The sequence below is a fragment of the Conger conger genome, chromosome 3 (assembly GCF_963514075.1).
Source record: "Conger conger chromosome 3, fConCon1.1, whole genome shotgun sequence".
Classification (NCBI taxonomy): domain Eukaryota; kingdom Metazoa; phylum Chordata; class Actinopteri; order Anguilliformes; family Congridae; genus Conger; species Conger conger.
The window spans coordinates 28,708,189-28,733,431 of NC_083762.1; the positions used below are offsets into that span (position 1 = coordinate 28,708,189).

Consider the following 25,243-nt stretch of genomic DNA (forward strand, 5'->3'; position numbering starts at 1 on the left):
ACCGCAAGTAAAAAATCAAATATAATGTTTACATGCTAAAGCCAGAACATTTGTAGTACAAAACCACAACCTTTGAAGGAACTTGCCCACTTGCCTTGCTTACATGTGAAGTCAATGAAGTCCAACCATTGTGGGAACCATGGCAACAGTAGGCGGCATATTTATGTGAAGTTGAAGCGAATGAAATACATTTGACAGGGTGCTAATGAACAGGGGCTTCAGGCAATTGACTAACTTCTCCACTCTGCCCCACACCAACAAAAAACACTGCAAAAACCAATTATGTCCTAATAACTGTTTTAGTATTGTAATGAGACTTAAATGTTACTTTTTTTTCTCATGTAGAAAATATGAACTTGTCTTAAGGTACTTTTTGCTTCAAGTTACATTTCCTTACCCCGTTGGAAAATAAGATACTCTAAATGATGAAAAGATTACTCTAAATATGACAGTAAATTACTTCCTTTTTAAAAAAAACTGCAGCCCTCAAAACAAGCAAGAGATGAGAGAGAAAGAGAGTGAGTGAAAGACTATCTTTCTACTGTGAGCCCTCAGATGACGCAGGTTCACCCACACAGGAGTCCTGATGACTCTAGAATGTGGTGAAATAAACTCCACAGGCTCGACGCTACAGGCCCCTGAGTGAAGTGCACAGCAAGACTCCTCTCTCAACCGCTGCTTACTCCAGGTCAGCCCGTCCCGCGTCCCCCTGCCAAAATGGCACTTAACAGATAAAAGGGGCCACATCCTCTTCCCCAGCGCCGGGTATTTTGGGGAAGGTTTATTTACCCCAGGAGACGCACCAAACTCTCTCTCCTGAGAGGCACCGCTTCCTCCACTTTGTACTGTGGCCACAGGGAGCCTCTGACAGAAATAACTTAATGCCACGTAAGCACATTAACTCAACCGCAGAACACACACACACACACACACACGCGCACATGCAGACATGTACACACACTCATACACACACACACACACACACACTGTATGACACGCTCATACACACACACCTCCAGCCCTGTCACTGCTCCAGCTCTGTCCATCCCCTGGTTCAAGCCCACACCTTGACGCAACCTGGAGCCCCAGATGTATTACCCCGTCTCTCTGAACTACATATTATACATCCCTTCATTTGAACTTTCTTCTTTACCAGATAGTTTAATAACCTGCACAACCCATTTTGTTATTTGCAGTGATAGATGCTTTCTGTTAGCATCCATTCTACCCTTATTTTATACTGGGCCAATGTACATGGAATGCACAGTTGCCCTCAGAAGTGTTTGCTTCTGTGGCCAGGGCGACACTGGCTTGACTGACAGCAGATGCCTCCTCAAGTTCCTGCCTCCTCTTCTGAGGAGTGTAGCTTGTGCCAAGCCCTGTTGTCACAGCCCTGCTAGTGCCAGCTGTGCCAAGCAAAGGGACCCCAGCCAGGACTTCTATTCTGGCACATTTTTCACCGCGTCCTTTGAACACCATTACAAGTTAACAACTGATTTTCAGAAGTGCTACTTCACCATGTACGAGGTCAATGATGCAAGCACATATGTAACATCAACGTCAACTCATTAAACCTAACGTAACTGAATGTCCTCTCTGGACTTTCATACACAGACATCAAAAATCTTTTCATTCTAACAAGATTTTACGTGCAAGGTCTGAATACATAAAAATAAAAAACCTTCAATGTAATCACACATTGTGGAGTCAAAAGACCATATTGCCAAAATATAAATAATTTGACCCGCTGGTCACTTAATCCCTTGACTGTGCTCCTTCCTGTGGGAACTCGTGGTTCCGCTTCTCTGACCACCACAGTCCTGCTAATGCAGCTGCTGCCACCTACAGGCACAAGTGGACAGACCCACAGTTGCTGGGCAGACACACAGCTAAAACTAAAATCACATGACCATATTTTCTCAGCACTCGGAATTGTTTTTAACCAGTAAATGGTGAGATAAAGTTGAACTAAAACGGTACTCTGACGTATGTATGAACGAGAGTTCAGAGGCACCGGTTAGCACATGAATGCCTGGTACAGAAAATGACGCCACCCCAAGAGAAGCATTAAGCGTATGATTAGTTGCCTTTGCTGGGGACCTTTAACCCAGTTTCACATGCAAACTGAATCTATTGTGCAGAAAGACTAGACTTAGACGTAGTCTGAATTCAAGAGCACAACTATGAAGTGACTTCTCTGATAAGCATATTTGGTTTCTGTCAGGAAAAAACTGACCACAACCTTACTTACACACTGACAGTGCTAGCCTGCCCCACTCACCCCAACTTCCTCAAACTCACTGGCGGACAATACCAGGGAGCAGACAGAACATCTATACTGTACTCTAATACTTTACTGTACATAAGTACATAAGTTCTGAGGAATTTTATTCATAGCTTATATAAGTAATAACCTTCCTCAATAAACCTGTGTGTTTCTATGAAGTGAGTGTTTTCATAGCAAGTTCACAGTTCTCCTTTCTCTTTGTTACAGCTGATATCAAAGAGTGGTGTGGTCTCCGCTGTGTTCTCCTGTTTGTTCCACCCTGTGCTGTGGGGGAAGCCCTGGAACTTCGGTGCTGACAGTGCACTCAACACGCAACTCCCACAAAAACGTATTTATTAACCCACAATTACCTGTCTGCACACTACAAATTCTGCTTACAGTCAAAAAGAGGCCTTCAGAGGATCAGTGTAAATCACACATTTCAGACAGGAATCACTGTTGACTGCAGGCTCAGTGTTCTGCATGGTAAACCAGGAAAACATTAACTATTAGACAGTCCCAATTCTCCACACTTGGTTAAGCACACTTGGGTACTTCCACACCAGTGACATATTGTGATGTGGAACATACTGTACAGTAAATCTGCATACAGAATGTATGTATTAATATGTAAAAAAAACACTTTTTTGTTCGAGTAATGGCACACACACTAAGCATGTAAACGCACATGCCAAGCATGCAAGTGTGATCAAATGTATATGTTGGGCAGCCTCTATGATAGAACCCAAGACACATTGTGTTTCCACAATCCAGTAGAGAACTGCACTGAATCACAGCTAGTGAGTCAAACAGTCCACTGGATTCAGGAGAGCCACTGATAACATTGAAATCTAACAAGGCAAAACAAATAAATTCTACATTTTAAACCAGATGAATACGATACAGGTATCAAACGAAAATGGATGAATCAACCTACCCATGACCAGAGTTAGACAAACAGCCAAGTCACAATGCCTGTTCAGTGAGTGACTAAAAGATACTTTTTGTGCAAATTCAAACATTCATGGCTGGGGCCACTGGCAGGATCTCTGTATGTGCCACAAATGTGCATAGGATGACCTGGATGGATGCTTATTAAAATATAATGTGACGGAAAATACAATGTGTTTTTAAAACTCCAAAAAGCATTTGGAACTATAATATGCTGCACTCTCAAAAATAGTGAATTGCTAGGGGCACAATTTTATTTACCTTTAAGTTACTACCCCAGCTACAAGCATTTCTACCCAGCTGGTTATGACAGGTGCTATGTCACGCTTAATGCAGCATTATGTCGACTTTATGGCATATATTTCAAGTAAAGTGTTTCCAGTTCCAGAGATTTTTCATGTCTATTTGAGTTTGAAGGCACCCCCTACAGCTTCTGGAAGTGACGCAGTGGTAGATTCACTCACACTTTTGGATCCATACTGAACAAGTATACGTACAGTAAACATGTTGGATATGCAAGGCTCATAATAATGTGATCACTAAATGGAGTAAGACACAAAATTTGCAGAGAGAAGCTACAGTAAATGTTTTCCCTGTGTTGTTTCTGAGAGGCATCCGTTGAGCTTATTCAACTTTCTTGAAATGACTAACAATTTGAGCACTTGCTGTAGTTATATTTAACTAGTTAAAAGGTTGAAAGGTTTCAATTAAAGGTGCAATAGGTAATTTTGGACTTCTAACGGTCAAGAGAGGAATAGCAGCAACAAACACATTCAAACCACAACACTGTTTATCCCTCTCCCTTCTCTGTAAACGCACTGACATTGAAATGCCATTGGCTGTGGCAATTAGAACCAATTTTCAATCAATGAGCTTGAATTATTGTACAGTTATACAATGTTTTGGTACAGAGTGTCTGGCCGTCAACTGTATATCTTAAGGACCATAAATTCGGCAGAGGGTGAGTCAACATGTCAGTGAGCCTTTTTCAATGATAGGAAGGGATTTAAAATGGTCTGGTAACAATGTTTTTGACATAAAATTCTACCTTTAAGGCAGTAATCAATTGAATAAACCAATCCAGCCCTGTGGTAGAGAAGAAAAGAAAAGTGGGCCGAGGTAATCCTCCAAAAACTGGAGTGGGCTCTCCAATTGCCGAATGTAAAAAAGGACTGAAGGCCTTATAAACACTACCCTCTAGTGGGAAAGCACTACAGTCGATATTTATTGCAAAGATTTGCTCTGACACTGACCAGTTCCTATATGTGTTGAAGATTCTGTAGCTTTTGGAATGATACCTCAAACAGAATTGGGAGTTCCCTTCAATTGTAAAATAAAGGCACCCAGGCTGTTTGGCAATCCTGTGATGAAATCTTGATTTGGAGAAACATCACTCATACGGTATGCTATAGGGGTTAAATAAGTGCTTTTCGATACTCTGTATTTGAAATTGTGTCATAAAATTCCGCGGCATGAGAGCAGTAGCCGCCGTGGGTATTTATGGGCCCTGTCCCAGCATCCCCCACTGTACCACACAAACCTGGTTCTACCACACATCAGCCTGCCCTCAGTGCCCTCAGACCCCATATAGCTGCTCTAGCCTTGAAAAGGGTTGGCCTGTACCATGAAGCTTTTCTCTGCATGCACACCTCCATCGACTGTACCAGACGGATATTAGCAGCTTCACACCTCACTGCTGAGAAGAAAAGGCTGATGTACCCCTCGATAATTAGTTGAAAGTGAGCCATGGCTTCTTTGTTGGACATGTATCTCCTGATTGTAGCTACACTCTTGTATCACTATACATATCACTATGTATGTAGCCTAGCATTCACATGACCTACTCATTGACAACTTTTGGAGGATCTCTTTACTATGCAGAAGTTTCCCCCTGTTGAATAACAGTGATTTGTTTTCCTTTTACAAGAACATGTATTTGGCACTTGCTGACATTTATTACTTTCAACTGAGAAGGCACACCAAACACTCAAATTTGCTAACACTCAAACTTCTTTTTTGTTAATGCAAAAAAAAAAAAAGCAAAGCAACAAACAAAAGCTCCATAATAAATAAAGACAACCAGTCAACAAATTGTACAAATATGTAGAAATGAATAACTATCAGAAATGTGTAATGAAATTGTCATCATATGTAAACCAAGGGTATTTTTTGATCTCATGAGGTTCGGTTCTTCAAATGAAAGTCTACATTAAGAAAAAAATACTTTTGTGGGATTGATAAAAGATAGATAAAGCTAAAAGAAATTCTGGGGCAAATATATTTGCCTGGCCAGATTAGCTAATGCTGATACCCATTGTACAGTACATGGGAAATTTCTGTGTGGTTTTTCCGACTGTGCCATTTCTCTTATCAGACCCAGGAACAGAATTTGAAAGCAGAATGGACACATGAAGGTGTGAAACCCAGCGAGGAAAGGGGGCGAGAGGAACGGAGTACAGGAGGAATGGAGGGAGGAAGCCACAGAGAATAGCAGGAACTCATTGAGGCCCAGCTGAGGCTTCTGGGAGGATACAGCAGGCGGCGGCCATGGTTGAGGCAAACACAGAGACACAGAGCATGTGTGTGTGTGAGTGTGTGCGTGTGTGTAAGCGTGTGTGTGTGTGTGTGTGTGGGTGTGACTGTGTGGATGTGCGTGTGGGTGTGGATGTGCTTGTGCATGCATGTGTGTATGTGTGTGTGGATATGCATGTGTTAATGTGCATGTGTGTGTGGGGAAGGGGCGTGTTTGGAGGATTATTTAAGACTTCATCTGTGAAACTGACCGTGTCTGTGGAGTCCTGTTGCGCTGTGAAGGGGGCACTGTCTGAAAGGTCACCCCCTAGGACCAGGGCAGCACACACCTCACACCAGGGAGCAGTGAGAGCCGTCATAGGGCCTGCTGCGCTCTTAAATTACTCCATTACCCATAAATCACAGGCGAGGTGAGGTAGAGAGTAGGAAAATACACTTAATCTGTGATCATCATCTAAGCCAGGGGCTGTTCTGCTTCTGGAGAGTCATAGGATCTGCCTACTATTGCTTTTACCCTAAAATCAGTGACGGATTAAGACGCAAGAAACCAGCTGAGGTGAGCTAAAAGTATTCTCAACTACTTTAATTGACCAATTAGGTGCAGTTGATAACCCAGCGCACCCTGTCGCTCGCTCTCCAGGACCAGGGTCGCAGGTCCAGGCAAGAACAGGTTTATCTGCCTCCATTATGGCTCAAAATGTGACCAACACAGGCAGTGTAGGCAGCAGCATATTGCAGTAGTTAGGGAAATAGTCTTAATTTTACAGTACAAGCTGCTAGAAAAAGGGTCTTTGGTACCTATAATACATTTCCCTGGACATTTGTGCATGCAAGGGAAACAAATAATAAAGTATAAAACTAAAAGGACAAATTCTCAGAGAGCTTTTAAAAATAAATTAACTGTGTCATCAGAGGTACATATTTGTCACAGTGTCTGGACAGGGCGTAGTGATGGTGGTGATGGTGGCAGAAAAGCTCTGGATAATCTTTGGAGGCTTTCCCTCCTGTGATCTCTATAAATCCTATCGAAGTAATGGTGTCCTACCACAAATAGAGGAGACAGGCACATTGTAGGGAGGTGAACAGGCAGCTGCAAAAGTGTCCTTCCACTTGGGAAACTAGTCCCTCCACTGAGGCCTTTAACTCCGTCTACTCTGAATGTATGGGTCTGTACTGTTTCGTATAAACCAATGGTCCATGAAAAAAGAATCTGTACCATTAATACTCCCAAAAGGAAGGCTCCCATCTCTCGTGATTGTATCTAAAAATGAATACTGCCTCCATAGAGGTCTGGCTACAGCTAATCTGCGTATGTGCTTACGCAGCTCGGCACACGGCAGAGAGAAGAACGAACAGCAACAAAGCTGAAGGGTACGTGAGCGCAGGAGAGGGGCTCGCTGACCCAACCTCGGGACTCAACGCTCTTCCTGAGCAAGGAAGCGCGCGTTATTGGATATGTCACAGTTCTTGGAGGGCCTGTGTCACTCTGCGCATCGAGCCCTGAGAGAGCATTACGAGGGTCAGGTTTCTTCGGACACACGCGGTACAGGCCTCAGCGGAGGGCGAACGCTGAGCAGGTCACACGACTGATTTTGCTGGGGGGAAAAAACTATCCCTTCTACAATCACCGCACACTGTATGTGTTCAGAGAAGCAGAGAGTCATATACAAGCACTGTATGAAAAAGTGTCCCTGTGACAAAACGAGGCCATCATTTCGAATGACCCTAGGCTCAGTTGTTCTCAGGGCTTGTGGAGGGGGAAAAAAAAACAGGCGCTTCTGGCACAGGACAAGAAGTCCTCAAAAAGCTCAATGACAATATTAGAGTATTCATTTCATCATCAGATACTCTCATCCTGGAACACAGCTTACAATTATGCATATCACATATTACCGAGATTATAGAGTTTCAGAGCCAAAAAAAACTGACCAACTCCTTTAACAGTCAGTAGGGACATTAAAAGGAGATTAGGACTGAGCCTTTTATCCAAACAGCCCACAGCGACAGGCCGACGGCCACAGCACAGTGGATCGTGCTCCGGATGCTCTCCAGAAGCTCCTGATTGGACAGGGGGCTGGTGAGGTAAGCAGGAATGTGTCCGAGGTTCACCTCAGTGGCTCAAAGCGCGAGCAGGGCTGATTGAGACCAGCCTTTGTGGTTTACCATCTCTCCGCCTGTTCATAAACACAGGCAGCTTATTCACCGAATCTCTCCAGCTCTGCTTGATGTAGCTTCCCCTTGTTAATTCTCTCTAAAACAAACTGAGATTGCAGAGGTCACCACAGCAGTGCAGCAAACACGGGGCCTGCCAGAAGGCTTAGTTGGGATTCTACTGTGTTCACTTTTGTTGGATTCTGGTTACCACTACTTTAAGATACAAGAATATTTCAATATTTACAAGAACCTGACATTCATAAGCTAAATAAATGAAAAACAATGGCTTCAAAGAAATTGAATTCAAAATCTGACAAGTATGCCATTCAGTGGTCTTGAGTAAGCATTAAACATCAAGTTGCTTTTTCCAGCCGATAAGTCAGCTGACTCTCGACCCTTCTGTACTGTGACCCCATCTCTATCTGTTACGCTCGTTCTGCTTTCCACCAGTGTAAATGCCAAAATACACAAGGAGGGGGGACTGCTCTGCCAGTTTCCATAGACCCAAGTCCTGGGTGTGATCCTGGCATTCCCCTCATAATCTACAAGCAGGTTTCAGCTGCAGACTCTACCTCTGCTGCCAGGAGACATTCTGTTACATTAAAAACCACATGGAAAGGACCAAGCCTTACTACTCCAGCCCTCCTCAAACGAGATATTCCCAAACTCAAAGAAATGATGAGGTCCCTGCTCAACTGCCCCCACCCCACCACCCCGGGACCTAAACAGAGAGCACCCGCTCTGGGAATGCCTCCCGTGGGCCTGGCCTCTCTCTCCTCTCCCACATGGGCCTGGCCTCTCTCTCCTCTCCCACATGGGCCTGGCCACTCTCTCCTCTCCCACATGGGCCTACAGTCTGGGACAGGAATGTGGAGTATGCAGCAGCTCACACACAGAAAGGACCTTACAGCTGATCCCCACTGGCTACTGGAAGCTCCATACAGGCAGTGACCACAGACATATACTGTATATCGCCTTTACTTCATCCTACTTTCATAGTGAAGGCGCAATCAAGAAACTAGCGGTAATTCATGGCAGTAGTGAATTAAAGCACGTCCAACTGAATTGAGCTCATTTTGTCATTTAGTACTGTGGACCTACAGCACAACAGTTGTAAACCTCTCTTAAGAAATATTTTCTTAAGAGAAATATGCTACAGTACATGCGGATGGGGTGAAGGTTTGGTTTCATTAAGTACAATCAGACTAGTCGCTTTCTTTCCCATTAAATAAATAAAAATGTACTTATTTGTCAATTTAGTCAATTCTTCATAACCATACGAGCACGTCCTAAAGTATGTGTAAATTTGTAATACTTTGTAATCATTTTTTTCCATCCACTTCCTGGAAAACAAGATTTTATGCCACTGTGTACCAGTGGCCGTGCATGTCAAATGTAAATTTTCGGCATACATCCTTATTTAACGTCAGTCAAATCGACTCCCCACCGTTCAAAAATTCCCTATAAAGATCTGTTTCACTCACGTATACAGCGCGTTATATCATGGAAGCTTGTGCTGCTCTACCTTCCATTACAGCTCGTCTTTAATACCACCGCACTTTATTGATTCACTTGATGCACTGCAGCCGACGGGTCCACCCCGGTCAACTGAACCTGCGTTATTTTAAAAATACTGTAGATTATGTGGAGAAGCCACAGCACATGGTGCCAAGGCTGACGTGTTCAAAAATAATGTTACTTCAGGAAATAGCTGGTTTATCTTAGGAGTAAATTGTTATGATTATATTATTAAAAATAAATGAATGGTAAAGCTACAACGTTATTGATCATTAAATTTCAGCAGAGAAAGAATGGCTATAAGTTGGTAATACTTAAAGGTCACATACTGTGTGATTTATTTTAGGTCCTGATATCCATGGTTTTAGGAACCAAAAACAAGAGCAGGCTGTTCTGATTGGCTGGCTAGCTCATTTGTTCCAGCTACAAGGTGGGCCGTGCTGAAGCAAACAAAGTACGGTATTGTTGTGATGTCACTACTTCACGGAATTCCAAATGGCTTGTTTAAATTCAGTTTCTTCATACGGATTGTGTGGATTTATTTGGGGACTGTCCGTTTTGATACTTTCACAGTGTTTTTATACCACCTTCAACTCCTTCATAATCCTCATAGCAAGAGAAATGTAATTTTCCACAATATGGGACCTTTAACAAAGTGTCCAAATATTAATGAATGATCAAGCTGTAACATTTGTTATTGATAAGCAAGCATCAGTACAGACATTCAGGATGGTAAACACATCTTTCTCTTTGACCCGGATAAGAATGGTCACCAAAACTATTCAACTATGCAGTCCACTCTCTCCACTAAGCCCTATTACACACAGCGTCAGTAAATGGCATGTTTGGCAACTCCACAGGAATCAATAATGTATGCTGCCATTTTACTCTATTTGCTCTATCATCTTGCAGTGCACTTCCAATAAGCTGACACTGGCACTTAATGCACAATTATCTGCTGTAAGTCCACATCTAATGTTCTGGCAAATCACCTGATACTGCGACAGTGCCGCAATGAAGGCCAGGAAACTGGACATGGAGGAGGGTGTTAGGGCAGTAGGACAGCTCCCCCTGCACCAGAAAGGATACATCATACATGTACACAACTGCTCCGCTATCATGTCAGGCCTGCATTACCTTTACCCTGCAACAGTTCTCACATGGCCATGGGGGAACTATGTATAAGAAGGGCCATAACGCCTGTAATTCCTACACAACTCACCCAAAATGGATGATACCCGGATAACCTCAAATTAAAACTGCCCGTCTGCACTTCAATCTCATATTCATCATTTTATTTCAAATCCAATGCGTTGATGTACGAAACAGCAAAAATAGTGTCACTGTCCCAATACTTTTGCATTTGTCTGAATATTAACTGAATGGGCTCACAGCTGAAACATGGAATTTGAGATATGTGCAGAATCTGTGCACATTTGATCATTGTAAACAAAAGCAATGCTAGAATCAATGATACTGGTAAAATAATTAAACATTACCAAGAAACCAACAACACCTTCAAAGAATAGTTTAGCCCACTGTTCTAATGAAATATAATGCATAGATCCTGTCTGGTTTCTGCAGTAACAGGGAGGTAGAAAAGAATGTAGGACATTTCCTGAAGGGTATACAGCAGTAAATCCCAAATCACAGCAGACTCTGGTCTGGCTCCTACAGGTGAAAAGTATGTGGTATTGAATTAATTCCAGCAGGTATGCCAGCAATGACCAAAAGACTCAGCATATTGAATCTGGCGGCAATTGTGCAGAAGGAATTCTCGTTTGAAAAACAGCAGGTTTGTAACTGTCTGAATTAGACTGACTTTGTGTTCACAATCTACATGGATTTTCCAGCACAACTCTTCATTGTTCAACTCCAGTTGATTTTTTGCCGAGTTTGTCCGGGCATTTTGTCGGAAACCTTTTCTGTAGAAATAATAGGCTTAATCTGTTGAAAGGTTTTTCCAAGTCCATGGCAGCACAATTAGCTATTCAAAAGGTGTTAGACATCTGTAGGGGAAGATATGGATTGTGCAAGCTCAACCACAGCTCAAATTGAAGGAGTTCTAAAGTGAAAGGGTATAGAGGGAAAACATCACAAATGCAGAACCCAGAGAAACAACCCTGGAGACCTGGCTGGGCTTCAAAACAGAGAAGAATGCCATGGACAGGAAAAAATGCAACTGATGATTCAACAAGATCCGTCAACTTTTGACTCTCATTTCATTGCAGTGGGCATTTCATCGGTTCTAACAGCTATTAAAGTGATAGTCCTCAGCTTGGATTGGACTGGCCTGTATTTGGTTAAGGTTAAAAACTGGACAGCATTTTCATAGTTAATTTCTACATTGAAAATATGACCTTGACTAAACAAATAACACTTATTAACCTAATTTAGGTTAGTTTTCCTTTGGTTCATTTCTCTCACACTACTTTTCTGTTTCCCCCATTCTGGCAGAGCCCTGTTCCCAGCCACTGACTGGAGCACGTTGGCTGGCAGGGCTGCTTTTGTCGTTTGTAATCTGACGGATTCAAAACGTGGGGGGAGGGCCCATGTGAGCCCCCCTTCCTCACAGCTCCAGAGCTCTCAGTGGCTCTCACATGGGCAGCCGCTCACAGACCCATAGGTCACCACTGACCACAGGCACAACCAGTGTGAGGTTTCCTAGTGTTTCCCTGATCCACTTCCTGTTTAATGAATGGGGGGGGGGGGGGGGGGGGCTGTGAGTTCAGCCTGAGGGACACACACACTCATGTCCTAGACCCCAGCTGCTCAGGGCCTAACACGTGGCTACAGACACATAGTTCCTGAGGAGGTTTGCTCATACAAAAACAACTGCAGTTCATCAAAATAAACTTTTCTGCAGAAAATCAATACTTAGAAATAAAACTGAATTGGTAAAGTAGGCAATAACACATAATGCTACTATCCTCAAGCATTAATATGCATTGAGAGAATCAATCACTTTATAAATGTATTTGTTTTGGACAAGCACAATTAAACTTTATAGAATGCGGAGGCAGTACCCGATTAATCATGTGTGTGTTCATAGCCCCAGCTAAATCCCAGTGCCAGTCCCTTGGAGACAGAGGTGTAGATTCCTTCAGCCAATGAGGAAAGAGTGGTATTCACAGAAGTGCGTTGGATTACAGTGCACAGCAGCCAGTGACGTGTTGGGCAGGGAGGCCCAGGGCCCAGGCTCATGAATCATTTGGACGTTAAGCACAGATTTCCTGCAAAATATGTGTCCAGAAAGCTGGACGAATAAAAGTTGCTTAATCTTTAATCACCGGCAAAAGACAACTCAAGTCTGAAATACGTTCATATTTTGGCACAATTTGTCATGTCTTTCAAGTAAAAGTTAACTTGACGACAACTGAAGCATTTTTGTCTCATTAAATGACAATGTACAATTGTGCTGTGTGAGAAATGTTTTCAGTTAAATTCTGCTTTTAAAATCCAAAAGAATGCCTCTAGAAAGATTCACAATTTTTCTTTAAAGCCGCATCTCCTAGGTACCCTAGACCGGGCTCATGGGAACTGCAAGTTGGGAGGGGGGCTTCACTGCAAGTGTGAAGGGTTACTTACGTACATTAAATGAAGGTTAGCCTCCCTTCTCCGAATGCCAGTCAAAGAGCACAGTGGGAGGACAGTCAAACTACTATAATCATCCTGTTCCACACCATGCATGCTTCCAGTAATTCTACATACTGTATGTACGAGACAGCACAAGAGCTAAAAACATACTACTTGCATGGGGTTGAGCATTGCCTGTGGGAAAGCAGACCTCACTCATGATATTGCAGACGCAAGCATCAGCAAGACCAACCCCAAATCTAGACAATGTACTGCAAGTTCCGGAATGAACATGCACAGAATTATATCGAAATGAATCCAGTACATACCATTTATCTTTCAGCGCTTTGTATTCATTATGATGTTGAAAACAACCCAAGGGATGCAAGTCAGAGATAAAAATCACATAGTGATTGATGGTGAGGAAAATAGTAACTGAATGAGAGGTGGAGCAAAATTTCGACATTTCAATACACTATAATAAACATGATTCATTCCCACGGCTGAATGCTGGAGTTTGCGACAGTTGTTTTAGCGAGAAAGTAAATATCAATGTCAAATATCTCAGCAATATCCAATTCAATTCTCAAAAGAATGTTTTCATTTTCGTGTTTCAAAGGTTTCACCCTGTTGAATAAAATCCTCTGGCAAAATAAACAGTTCTGTATCTTACTGTGGTATCGCTCAACAATATTTGGTAACCAAACATCCCTGTTTCGTGCCCCACAAGAAGCCATTTTGTGTATAACTTAAGTTATGTGGAAAGCTGTTAACCATAGAGTGGTGACAACCCTCAGCAGGTTTCAATACATGACTCAGCACTTGTAAACACCAAAAAAACACAATCCATCTTGGCCCTTCCCAGAGCTGTTGTTGCAGTAACCCCGCTTCTGTTCTCCAAACAGCCAACCTCATCATGGAGTTAGTGATTAACCCATCGCCAGTCCTGTTTCAGGAAGTGCACACTCTTGCCTGAGTTCCAAGCCCTATTGCCTGGTTCCAGTGATTGGAGACAGGAAGCCATGGGCACTTCCTGTTTGGACAGCATTATAGAGGATGTCGTGCAGGGAAGCCCAGCGATGAATACATTCTTTTTCCTATGTGCATGCTCCTCACTAAGCACTGGATCCATTTTGCAGCTGTAGTTTGTGCACACACAATACATGCTACTACAATACATCTCATACTTCTCACGAAAGGTTACAGATACAGCCGATACATCGACATGGAACACCCTACAGCACAGCAAATATTCTCTTTTGAATATTTATTTATCTTCTTTTTTGTTTTGTAATGCATAGAAATGAGATACCATATATAAAGAACTGTTTATCACAGAAACATGTCAAAACAATAATGCCAGTATCACAGTGTTTTTTGATGAATCTGTAACCCACCCCAAAAATGTGGATGGAAAAATGCAGAGACACATGCATGTGGCTATAGTTACGACCCTCCCTTTACACTCCAAGGGGTGTGCAGTTTAGCTCTGGCTGCTAAAAGAGAAAGGTCTAACAAATATGTGTGCTTATGATGCATGTGCAAAAACCAAACAGGCAAAGCAGCTTCCCCATTCCAAACAGGGAATGTGGTGGACTCATCCCGATTTTAGGAAGCAGTCCTTTGGCCCAGGCCAGCACAGTCTTCAGACTTTCGCTCAGGGCCTGGCCTTTTCCTAATTTCTCCATTTGGAGAAGTTTGTTTAGTTTTTAAAAAAGGACAAATTATAAACACAAAAATATACAGCAGTGGGCTCTTAACATTGGGTTTTAAAACAAACAAAAAGAAGAGGAAACTCAGACAAAGGTTATGAACCTTGTGAATCTATTATGACATAGGACTCAAACGTTCAAATTTGTCAAGAGAAATATGCATGTGTATGCACACAAAGAGATTGGTCACATTATCATGAAAGGTCTTCCCTCCTAAAGCTTACCAGCTGCCACGCACTGTGGGGTTGTGGCAGCAGCCTATCCAAAAGGATAGAGAAACATTTGCCCCTCTTCCCCGAACCACAGCTCCCCTGGGGAATTAGCAGTCGGTCCCCTGTGTGTTCCGGGGGTGATGCCGGGGCGTGGTCTTATTAAGGCACAGACAGAAACTCCACTGGGGGCTTCCTGCTGGCAGTCCTTACCAGCTGTCCCATCCTGTCTCACAGTCTCCTGAGGGTTCACAACCGTACTCCAAGGCTCTCCTCAATCACACAGACCATCAGCTAATAACACAGAGTAAGGCCAACAGCCTTGCTGTTTTACTGGAGCTCCTGGAGAATGGAAGTGAATGAGGAATCATGACTGCCCGTGACCCCACCTTACGGCCAGCTTTAACAGGACTGTAAGGCATTGGCCGAAAAAGCAGGGGGATCTTAACTCGATCTTAAATCTGTCAGAAACACATGGCCTGCCCTCTCTACACAACTTGCTTTCCTCAAACAACATCGGTTCCTCGATCGCTTCCCTCTTAATGCGCGAAATGACATGCCAACCGATAATCAGCCCACAGCAGGGAACCATCAGCTTAATCACCAGGCAATCAATGGGCCATTGTCCCGGAGAGCCAGCGGTGCATGCACATCTCACACCAACCTGGTCTGGAGTGGGGGTGGGTTCCACTGCAATGGTGCCAGGTCACAGGCTATTACATAATGCCTGGGCACAAGATACAACACAATACTGCACTCAGCAACGATCAATTGATCATGGATCAATTCTGTGCTGCAGACTTCACTGCCTCATTATCTGTACAGTGGTACAGTACATATCGACTAGCTGGTAGTATAGGCTCTCTAGCATGTGTTCACTTGTGTGTGTTCACTTGTAAAGATCTTCCTCACAATGTCTTACACTGCAATTAGCTGTGTTTACTGTACATCTACTGCATGTGAATCTAAATTATACACTCAGTGACCACTTTATTAGGTATTTATTAGGCCTATTCATTTTAACATAATGGTCTTTTGCTGCTGTAGCGTATCCACTTAGAGGTTTGATGCGTTGCCTGTTCGGAGATGCTCTTCTGCATACCACTGTTGCAATGCTTGGTTATTTTGTGTTACTGTCACCTTCCTGTCAACTTCAAACAGTTTGGCCATTCTCCTCTGGCCTCTCTCATTGCCCGCAGAATTTCACTTTTTTTTTTTTTTTTTTTTACCATTCTGTAGTGCGTGAAAATCCCAGGAGATCATCAGTTTCTGAGATACTGAAACCACCCTGTCTGACACCAAAAATCATTCCACGGTCAAAGTCCGTGATCACATTTATTCCTCATTCTAACATTTGGTCTAAACAGCTGAACCTCTTAACCACGTCTGCATGATTTTATGCATTTAGTTGCTGCCACATGATTGGCTGATTAAATATTTACATTAACAAGCTGGTGTACAGGCCTACATAATGAATTGCTCACTGAGTGCATATCTATGATTTTATAGCTATTTTTTCTAAGATTGTAAATGGGTGTAATTGTAAGCTGACTTTTGGGCATGCTTTAAAAAATGCTTCATAGCACAGGAATCTGTAAAGCTGGCACTAGGGGAAATATATTTGTCAATATATTTTGTTTCCAATTTACTGCAGTCGTTTCTGACAGAAAATGAAAAATGCACATTTTTACACAGTGGCAGACATTTAGCGACAGACACGGATGTCTTGGTGATCTCCTGCGAAATGCCTCAGTGTCTCTCAAATAAAAATGCTCTCAAACAAAGTTGCTGACTCACGGAAAGGATGGAGCATCACTCTGACAGTGGACATGAAGACAACCTCATTTCCACAGCTCCACATAAGCCATGTGCTAGTTTCAAAATGAAGATACAGTCCACGGCAGAGGCAATGGGAAGCATACTCATTGTTTAAGGCTGTTTTTATGAACCCTGCTTTTCCAAATAACAGAAAAGGCACGTGAACAACACGCCATCAGAAAGGTCATAAGAGAGTTTGTGCTGCATTTTAGAGCAGGGACTATGCCTGTTGGTGTCCAATCCCAGTACAAAGGAGAGAGCACGCCTTTTAAAAGGCAAGACTCCTTTCAGCACATTGATATGAATTATTAATGGTGCTGGAGGATCAATCAGCCAGTCGTCACTGTTCCCCCATGGCTGACATCTACACCAGTCCCTGGTCCTCCTAATGACTGCTGCTTTAACGCAAACACAACACATTCAGGAAAACAGAATTCTATTTGAGGAAGTGGGTTTTATGCAGGTTAACAAAAAAATCAATTATCCTCTACCACAGGCAATATGACTGCCTTATTTCTGTGAGAAATTACTGCTAACTAATTTGAAAAACAAACAGTGATATTTGTTGCACCCTAGCAAGGAATGTACTTTTACACACAAGACCACCGTGCATGCAATTTTATGCAAATTTAGCCATGTGGGAACTAATGCAAAAATTTTATTTTGGCAGGTTGTGGCCAAGACTCAACACAAAGGCAAGTGTGTGCAGGTCTGGAAATGGTAACAGCCTAATAAGTATGCCAGACCAGAAATGAATGAGTGAAGGCTGACAGTTCACTTGAAATGTGGGAAAAAATATCTCTGTGAGCTCATCTGATGCAAGTTATGACATACTATACAGTTCATGCTAGTTACATGAATGGGTAAAGCATGCTATGAAAGACTTAATGGCCATACTGGCTGGAGCTTCAGACGTAGAACAGAATTATGAAGCATTTGACATCCACTGTTATTAATGCATACGTGGCATTTGAGTAAAAACAGGCAATGCTATGAAGAGAGAAAATTACATTTAAAAACCTGAACAAACATTGAGCACAGGAGCAAAACAAAAGGTATTCAGCCATGAGTGGCTAACACAGTGCACACATGCTCACTGGTTAATCTGAGAGGCCCATATGATGTCAAACACTAGCATGTGCGCGCACACGGACCTGCAGGGATGGAGAGAGAGGCAGCAGGCTCTGCGCGGCAGGGCACATACACATGACCGGGAGCATGTACTTCATTGTACATCTCTCTGGATAAGAGCGTCTGCTAAATGCCTGTAATGTAATGTAATGTAATGCATGTGGCCAGTAGCCGAGTGCCAGGACAGCTCTCCACAGCCCACTAATCTTCAGACCGCACCGCTGTCAGGCATCACCCACAGCAGCAGGCAAACAGGAGAAGCTGCGGCCCAAATGACACTCAACACTAAGTCAAGCACACACAGAACGGTCAGGTGCTGAGAACTGGGCGCATTCCTGGGCCCCTACAGACACCTGACAACGTCACCACTGCACACTGCCGACATACCACCCATATCCAGGGAATACTTTTTTGTTAAGTAGCCTCATTCTTTTTCCATCATTATTAAAATAGACCAGAAAATAGGTCATACCACTTTACCATTAAAATGAAGCAGACTAAATGCACAAAAAGGCATTCACTTAAATGAGTGGCATGCCACCAACACTTTACTTGAACCCCTCAGCATATGGCTGATATAACATATACATGACATAACCGTCACAAGATGGCATAACAGGTGATGTCATTTAATGACAGATGTTACTATCATAAAATTTACCAATAAAAGTATGACAGTTTTATGTGAATCGACATAATCTGACATCATCTGTTATGCCATCTTGTGATAGTTGTCATGTCATGTGTATGACATGTATTATGGTGAGGAGTTCAAGTAGAGCATTACCAAATTCACAAAATGTTCTGGGGAGAAGTTTTTTGAAAATTAAACTTTAGGAAAGCAATGACTTGGAGGTTCCATACACATAAAGCCATTGTAGGAATGCTTGGCCACAAAACACTCTCCTCTGGTATATGTTCAAAAAGTACAATCTTATTACATTTTAAGAAAAGTGAAGTCAAGTTGCAAAAGACCAAATTGCAGGCTCATTCATAAGCAGAGCTACATAGTTGACTGGCCACTGGTCACTTACTGTATAGTAATAAACTAAATTCACCATCTTGGCCACCAGGAGAATCACAATGTATCAGACCTAAATAAATATGTAATTGTATTTGGATTCAAATACTTTTCTATGATTTACTGAGCATTTCTAGTATATTGGAGCCAATAAAGCCTATGAAATACTCTCAAAAAGTGCCAACCCCACCTTTTGGTCCTATTGCTTGGTTCAATTGCACCAGGCAAGATCAGTCGGGCAGAGAAAAGTATTTGAATCCAAAGCAATTACATACTTGACCCAGGTCTTCAATGTATATCCTTCTACTCAGAATCTGCCCTGACTGCCCACTCCAAAGGGAGGAGGCTGAAGCAGGTGATTCAGAAAACAGCCAGTGCTGATAGAAATGGAGGATGCAGTGCAACCACCAACCAGAACAGACCTCTTCCTGTTCCAGTGACCCTGCAGTACTGGCCTGGATGTCTTCTCATTTTCCCTCTGGGCACAGATGGATCCTCTTGTAAAATTAATGTCACGGATCTCATAACTAGTGTTTTATCACCATGGGGAATATAGGCAGCATGTTCTATTAGGGTTGAGTCTTTGGGTTCTCTTGACCCTGCAACTCAACACTGTGCCTCTGTCCTTATAAGGAGGATGGGTTTCTGATGCAAAGAACACAGGGAGAGTAATGACTGTGGAAGGAAACAGTCAGAGACACAGGACTGCAGAGAGATGATGTTCAGCAGTTCTGTTTAGTGAGGAAGATATACAGGACATGAAGACTGCTGCTCTGCCCGCCAAAGATATTATGGCCTGCCAAATATCACCATCACCCATTCCTTTAAATGCACGACCCCCCGTGGAGGATTTGGGACCAAGTCCACAAGGAGTTTTATACTTCACCAGTGTCACATCCCTTGGATTCAGCGGCAATAACTCAAATCAGATGTCAGTTCAACACAAGTCTTCTGTGCTTTATTTGATAGGACTTTGTGAAGCAGTTATTGAGACAGGCTAGTGTGATGCAGTTAGGATTAGGATACAAGATAAATGCCAAATTGAGACTGATTCTGATTATGTTTATTTTTGTTTCTCAAGGGGCAACAAAGCAGGTGCTTCCCCTCAGTCTTGGAATGAAGCAGCCCAGAACCTAAACATGAAGAGAACTATGGCTATTCATTACAAGGTACACTAGTACCAACAGTGTTAAATGAGATGTTATGGAACATAAACATGAAGTGAACTATGGTTATTCACTACAAGATACACTACAACAACAGTGTTAAATGAGACGTTATGGAATATAAACATGAAGTGAACTATGGTTATTCACTACAAGATACACTACAACAACAGTGTTAAATGAGACGTTATGGAACATAAACATGAAGAGAATGATGGCTATTCACTACAAGATACACTACAACAATAGTGCTAAATGAAAAGCTCTGTATGTTGGAAAATTTTTAACTGGAGGAACAAATTTTGAATGTGTTGACTTTGAAAACAATTTTGGAAGATTACTTGAACAGTCTTATTAGGATGAAGCCTTGGTATTATGCTGTGGTATTTAAAAAGGTTGATGTGATGCTGGGGTATACTTCTAAAAGCATAAGGTACAGTACAAATCAAAGGAGGTAATATCAGATACATATCAGAAGACATTTCAGTACTGTGCACAGTCGAGGCCCAACACTACAAGATAAATGTGGGGCGACATGGCTCAGGCAGTAAGAGCAGTCGTCTGGCAGTCGGAGGGTTGCCGGTTCGATCCCCCGCCCGGGCTGTGTTGAAGTGTCCCTGAGCAAGACACCTAACCCCCAAATGCTCCTGACGAGCTGGTTGGCGCCTTGCATGGCAGCCAATTGCCGTCGGTGTGTGAGTGTGTGTATGAATGGGTGAATGAGAAGCATCAATTGTACAGTGCTTTGGATAAAGGCACTATATAAATGCCAACCAGAAATGAAAAAAGGTGCCTGAAAAGTACAAAGATGGGCTAAATTGGTTCCTGGAATGAAATGCAGAACCTATGAGGAAATAATTCATACATTTTATTTCTCCACACTTTGGGAAGAGAGACTAAGGGAGATTTGATTGAGGTTTTTAAATTCATAAAAGGGATTAACAAAATGAACTACATTTTTTTAGGCTGTGTTCTTTCAGCTGACGGCAGAACAATTAGTCAAAGATAAATTCCGTATGAATATCAGAAATCATCTCTTATCTTTTAGGTTTACACAGAGAATTGTCCATTTGTAGAGCAGTTTGCCAGGTCAGGCAGAGGCACAGACCCTCGGGTTATTCAAGTCCAGACTTGATGCGGTGCTGGATACTGTAGTTTGCAGATAAATGGCAAGCCTAGACTGGCTCAGTGGTCTGTTCCCATCATTATGCATTCTTATGTTTTATGTTTTAACCCATGCTCTTAGTGGAACTTTCTGAACCATTTATTATCCACAAGATGTCTTCTGTCTTGTATGCTCAATATATTTACTATACATACTGTACCCACAGGAAGGCATATGACTAAACAATTATTTTAGTACTGAAACGGGACCATTTTCTACACGCCACAGAACAGAATATGACCGGTTAGTCGGCTGATGCAGCTTGATAGCAATAATGTGTTGCACAGACCTGAACTGTGTGATAATCACATTCAACACTTTCTATTCATTAAGTGAACTGTTGAAAACCTTGGCTTCAGATATGTCAACACATTACAGCTAAATCTGTCATGCCAATTATGAGATGGCCAAGGACAGAACTTGGCTGTTAAAATACAAAATGCTACTTTCTTCTCCCACAGAGCAGCCTACAGAGACATAATAATACGCTCTGGTGCTGTCCCTGATGTACAGCTCCCTGCTAGTGCACATACAGGAATAGCAGCAACAGCAGAGAGATTTAGCCGCTGGCTGTGTACTCGGCATTAGCCGAAATGTTACATGGGTTATTGATTGCAATTACACAACAGGCACTGAAGGCCTTACACCCGCTTAACTGTGCAGTGTCCCCAGCTAGCATTCAATGATAAAATTTTATCACAGGGAAATTTGTTAATATGAAAGTAAACACACACGTGAATCCTTCCTTTTTTTTTCCATCAAACTACAAAAGAAATACCAATGTGGCATTTTCTAGAATCACCCTTTAAGGTATAAGCCTCTTCAAATGTAATAATGGTAGGGAAAAAAGAAGATAAGCACCTCCTTTCTGGTTTGAGGGCGGGCAGGGAGAGGCCGATTCAAAGCTGGTGACGGCCATTATAGGGCTAATGACATTCACAGAGGCCAGCCTCTGGACATGGAGGAACAGAGGAACATCACAGCTGTGGACAGTGCACACTTGCACGGCCTTGTGCTCCAACAATGGACAAAGGAGCAGTGTCCAGCACAAGCTCATTCAGTAGATTCTCCAACCCTGCCCGACAGCACAAATCTCCATTCGGCCTACAAGGAAACTGAAGCACCACCAGGAGATTAAACAGTTTGAGCATGGCTTCTGAAATGGTAGTGCATTCAATGGATAGAAAAAAATTTAAGAACCTGGTCAGTGTTCTTCAGTACCATAATAACAGAAGAAACAAAGATATTTTGGACCACAGAGAGACAATTTCCACCAACAAAATATTTTTTCCTCTCTTTTAATTAAGTTATTGGTTGAGATAGTTTGTCAAATTCTGGTTTCCAATTTGACTTTTCATTCTTTGCTTTCAAAGGCACTTCATTTAGGTGGACATTTTAGTTTGCCTGTGGTGATCCATTGCATCCCAATTCTTATTTAATTCTCAGTAAGAACTAGTAATGTGTGTTTTGAATAATTTGACATTTGAACATTCAATTACTCGTAAGACTGAATATCCAGACTTCCCCATTCACTGTATTCTATAGTTATGTATTATTAGATACAGATTCTGTAACTGCAAGTCAAAGTTTCATACAAGAAAATGATTAATAACAAGGCATTGCCTCTTAAGTCTTTCATAGAACCTCTACTTCATAAATATTGATGAGAACTGTCCTGACAGATAATTAGGTTTCATTGTGAAATGGATAATGCGGTGATGTGGTACACATTGCACTCATAATGCTGTGAGACTCCTGACATTCTGGTTAAACACAATTGTTACTGATGAACAAAGCAGTTAAGAGTTCAAATCATCGAGCACATTGGACAATGTTTTGACATAATTAAAAGCAATCGTAATTATGGGAGGTAATAAATACCCTTGTAAAATTCATGAATTTTTCTGAATGCAAGTTGACAGCATGATCCAACATGCAATTAGGGTCACTTCAGCTAAAACAATATCTTCTAAACCCTGCAGCAATTAGTCATGTCTTCATGTCTTGTTTTAGCCTGTTACACTCCTCCTGTTCTCTTCTTTCCTCTGTCCCAGAATCCTCAGGTGCTGTCCCTGCATGGCAGAGTCGATTAATAATAAAGGTGTGGTGGCGTGTGTGTCTGGGGTCTCAACTCAGGATTCCATTTCCCTGACAGAGAACCTTGATGGTGTCCGGTTCAGTTACCTAGCAACTTCTCCAGGAAAGTCGGAACAATCAGTCATGGCCAACAACCCCCATCCCACACACACACACACACACACACACACACAAAAGGGACAACTCTTTTTTTTTTACCTCAAGGGTTTAAAAAATTGATATTCTAATATTTTATTCAGGCTTTGTGCACAAAGGTTGAGCATAGGTTTGCTCCCATTTGTAATGCAAAGACGTTGAATGCATTGACATACTCCAGTTCCATTACTTGGTATGCTGTCAGTATCACACCGAGGCTGCTTATTTGTTATAGCCTACAGGTGCTTAAAGAAAAAAAAAAGATCTAAGCATCTGCAGATATAAACTTTGTCAGTCCAACAGAAACTTTTAATTGAAGCAGCATGGTGAGATTTATACTTCCTCTGTAAAAGCTGACATTTCAATTAACAATGTTATTGATGACATTAAAAACCAAAAAGAGTCCTAAAAGAAATAATAAATGACCTACTCAACAGCATGACTGACACTGGTCAGCACTACAGTGCTACCCTGACATTGTACATGCCACATTCCGCATCACTTCCAAAGACATAAAGCATTTGTGAGATTTATTAAACATTGTTTAGTGGTTCAGTGTTCGTATTCATGATGAGTCAGGTTGGAACTTCAGCCCTGCACCTTTGGAGTAAGCTGTATTGGCAAAGCCAATTGGTGTCCACTTAAATAGAACAGTTCCCCAAAAGACTAATTCCACTAGTTTTCTTCCAATAAGCATTGTGCTTCAAAGAAAGTATTTTGCACTTTCTGTGCCCGCATGCATTTCTTTTTCAGTTTTGCTCAATGAAAGCCTCATTATAGCGCAAATATATGCTGTCAAATATGAGCATGTTTAAAAATGCTTCCATTTCTCCTCTATTGATCTCTGTCAAACCTGCAAGGCAAAGTGTTAGCCAGGGTGACCTTCAATAAATTAGTGTTCCTTCGGCAATGACCGTTTCCTTCAAAGCCATTGATTCCCCGGTTTCCATATTATTCCCTGATGAGCGGACAAGCAGGTAAAGAATTACAGCACGTGCCCCACTTGCCCTTGCATTTACGTCCACAGTGTTCCAGTGTTCGAAATGACACGTGTGATGTCACCAAACCGCGCTGTCAACCGGCAGTAAAACCCAACAACAAATGAAGGTCAAATCAACGCTTTTCAAGAGAGACATATCTGGATGGAATAATGTGTGCTAATTTTCTGAAATACATTATTTAAATAATTAATTTTAAGGACCATAGATAATCGCAAAAAACTTTATACTGTCAAATGATTGTGGTTTGTGATGAAGTACCATTCCCAATTATACAGCAGCATTTTGAAGAAATATGTCCCATGTGACACCCAGACCATGCAGAAGTACAAGAATAGAGAAACTCCTGTGCATAATAGTAGAGAATTGTATTGCACAATTGTTCCCAGACTAATTAAATCTTTTGCAGTGACTTCATAAACACACATGGAACTTGTAAGCAAAAGTAAACTTGGTGCAATTATGGCGGTGGATTGTTTAGGATTTATCCATAATCATATGAATAGCTCATTCACAATATACCCTGTATGTGCACGTTTGATGTCCGTCGTAGCAAACCAAACAATAGGTAGGCCTAATCAATGTAAAGGCACTGGTCACACTTCGAATTTGGAGCAGCGTATCTGTTATCAGAAAACATAAACATTTCCCAGCAATGACGAGACAGCGACTCAGAAACGCTTCTCAGTACCATGATAGCTCTGACCTAATAGGCTACTATGGCACTGGGGGTTTCCCCTATCACGTATACGTTACACCTTTTTCATACAGGAGAGAAAAGACTAGTCACTCCG

At 42.1% G+C, this 25,243-nt stretch overlaps 1 protein-coding gene across 1 annotated transcript in view; it reads right to left on the reverse strand.

Moving 5' to 3' along the window:
• The window catches only part of LOC133123103 (dedicator of cytokinesis protein 9-like), a 106,394-nt gene that overhangs the window by 80,810 nt on the left and 341 nt on the right, over nt 1–25,243 (reverse strand). The gene's annotated exons all lie outside the window — the stretch shown is intronic.